Below are 3,543 nucleotides of genomic sequence, written 5' to 3' on the forward strand. Positions count from 1 at the left end.
ATATTTACACAGGATTAACTATATTACACATTAATTTTGCTTTCACCACAAACATACCCAGTAGATTTGGGTAAGTCCCAAGGTTACAAGTCAGTGACAGTATGTTCAGGATGGGACTTCCTTGCTTGATTCCGTAATCTACTCTTTCCCAACTTGATGACCTCTAGATGTATTGGGATTCCATTGTGATATTTCCTACACAGAACAGCCAATGACTTTTCTGGCTGGGGATGATCAAAGGTGAAACCAATGCATTTGGAGGGCAGCAAGTGGGGGAAGGTTGCTATAAAGTTGTGACTTATGAGCATCCCAAAATTACTTACTTTACCCTCTGAACTTAATAAATACAGGTAGTCCTCACTTACCAATGGTAATTGGGACTGGGAACTCTGTTGCTAAGTGATGCAGTCGTAAGGCGTGACGTCACGTGATTGTGCCGACTTACGACAGCAGTTCCAGCAATCCCAGTTGCCATTGTTAGGTGAATCCTACATGGTTGCAGCGTCCCACGGTCACATGATCGCCATTTGTGACCTCCTGCTGGTTTCCCGCTGACTTTGCTTGTCAGATGCTGGCAGTGAAGGTCGCAAATGGCAATCATATGACTGCGATGTTGTAACTGTGAGCTGGTTGCCAAGTGCCCGAATCACAATCATGGGATTGTGGGGATGTTGTGATGGCTGCAACTACGAGGACCGGTCCTAAGTCTCCTTTGTTCAGTGCCATCGTAACTTTGAATGGTTGTTGAATGAGCGGACATTAAATGAGGACTACCTACATCTCCCAAATGCTAGTGGGTCTGTTCTGAAGGGTATCACATGGATTCAATCAATATTAATGCCGTTATAAAATAAGACTCAAGCTTAGCAAAGAATATCCCAATCCTGAACCCATGTTAGAAGCTGTACTTGATTACATTGTGGAACTGTTCATGTTTTGCAAGCTACATTCTTCCTGTTTGTCACAGTAGGATATTTGCCTTGGCTCTGATCCAGCAGGGTTCTTTTAAAAATGCTTACTATTCATGATAATTAGGAACAGGACTTCATTTGATGTTCATGATTATTTATTTACTACCCTTTTTTTCGAAAGGAGCCAAGTGATGCATTGCACAAGAAAAACCAAGCACCGCTGTGTAACAATTAAAAACATTTTAAACCCAGCATAGTCTAAATGCTCAGGTCACCCACGGAAAGCTTCATGCCTTGCTTTGGGTTTCTTGAAAGATCTGAGGATCAACCCTAGAAACTGGAATTGAACAAAATGGACACAAGTCATTATCGAAAAGGGATCTTTTAACGAAATTTATTTATTTATTTATTTATTTATTTATTACATTTATATAGCTGCACATCTCACAAAACAAGTGACTCTGGGCGGCCTACAACAAAGCTAAAAATAATGAATGAATAATAATTAAAAAGTGCTAAAAACTATATAACACAGCTAAAAAGAAACAATGGGTGAAGTGATGTTAATAGTAATGGAGCCACCTCACTAGTTCACCAATTCCCTGGGATCCCCAGGCCTGATGGCACAACCAGGTCTTGAGGGATCTTTGGAAAGTGATGGTGCCAGCTTCACCTCAGTGGGGAGGATATTCCACAATGTGGGTGCCACAGCCAACAAGGCCTGCTGCCTAGGACCCGCCAAAAGTAGCTCCCTAAATGATGGAACCCATAGCATGTCCTCTCTACTAGATCTGGTGGGATGGGCAGATGTGCTTGAGGAGAGGCGGTCCCTCAAATAATCCAGCCCCATGTCTTATAGGGCTTTAAAGGACAAAACCAGCACCTTGAATTGGGCCCAGAAACAGACTAGTAACCAATGCAGCTCACAGAACAGAGATGTAACATGTGTTCTACAAGAAATATACATAACTTCCCGCGGCGCTGCACTTTGCACCAGCTGAAGTTTCCAGATACTCTTCAAGGCCAGCCCCATGTAGAATGTATTACAATAGTCCAACCAGAGGTGACTAGGGCATGAATGACCATGAGTACGGCCCCTCGATCTAGGAATGGGTGCAATTGGCACACAATATGAAGTTGTGTGAAGGCCCTCCTAGCCACAACTGCTACCTGCTCATTGAGCAGGAGTCATGAATCCAGAAGGACACCCAGTTTGCACATGGGGCCTGTTTGGGGCAGTGTAACCCCATCCAGGACCAAAGATAGCATAGTTCCAGAACCAGAGGGCCTGAGAACCCAAAGCCACTCAGTCTTGCCAGGGTTCAGTTGAAGCCTGTTGTGCCCTGTCCAGGCCCTCACAGCCTCCAGACACTGGGATAAGACATCCACAGCATCACTTAAGGGCAGAGATGTGCAATTGGGTATCATCAGCATGTTGATGATACCTCACCCCATGATGACAGATGAGCTCTCCTAGCGGTCTCATGTAGATGTTAAATAGGAGAGGAGAAAGCACCGATCCCTGTGGCACCCCACACAGTATCTCTCCTCTCCAATCACCACTGACTGGAATCGACCCTGGAGAAAGGAGGTGAACCAGCACAACACTGTGTCACCCACCCCCAATCTTCTGAGTTGATCCAGAAGGATACCATCATTGATGGTATTAAAAACTGCCAAGAAGTCAAGTAAAGCAAGGATGGAATAATAATAATAATAATAATAATAATAATAATAATAATAATTAATATATATATATTAATATATATATAATATAATATAATTAATACAATATATAATAATAATAATAATAATAATAATAATAATAATAATAATTTTATTGTTTTAATGAGTTGTGAGCTGCCCAGAGTCCCCCACTGGGGGAGATGGACAGGGATAAATTTAATAAACAAATAAATAAATAAATAGATAAATAAATAAATGACACATAACCCATATCCCACTCATGCCAGAGATCATCCAAAAGTGCGACTAATGCCATTTCCATGCCATACCCTGGTCTGAATCCTAACTGAAAAGGATCCAGATAATCCACTTTGTCCAAGGTCCTCTGAAGGTACTGCACCACCACCTTCTCAATCACCTTCCCCAAAAAGGGGAGGTTAGATACTGGATGGAAACTATTCAATATTGTGGGGTCCAGTGATGGCTTCTTGAGGAGGGGGAGAACCAAGGCCTCCTTAAGAAGTAAAGGAACAAGCCCCTCACTCAAGGAAGAATTCACCACCACTAGAACCCACTCACATGGCATCCCCTGGCTTGCTTTAACAAGCCAGAAGGGGCAGGGATCTAAAGAGCAGGTGGCTGAGCTCACAGTCCTAAGGACCTTGTCCACTTCATCAGGCCCAACAGGTTCAAACTGTTCCCAGATAACTGGGCAAGACTTATCCCCAGGCATCTCCCCTGGATCTACAACAAGCCCAGCGTCCAACTGTGAGCAAATCTGAGCGACTTTGTCTGATGGATGCTGAATAAATTCTTCCACACAGCCCTCCAAAGGGTTCTCTGAGTCACCTCTACCCAAGAGAGCTTGTGTCACCTGAAACAGGGCCGCAGGATGGCTATCTGCAGATACAATAAGGATAGGGAAGTACTGACACTTCGCTGTCCT

The sequence above is a fragment of the Python bivittatus genome, unplaced genomic scaffold (genome assembly GCF_059951505.1).
Source record: "Python bivittatus isolate LINGU-HERP-01145 unplaced genomic scaffold, Pbiv_v1 ctg000690_np1212, whole genome shotgun sequence".
NCBI classification, from domain to species: Eukaryota; Metazoa; Chordata; class Lepidosauria; order Squamata; family Pythonidae; genus Python; species Python bivittatus.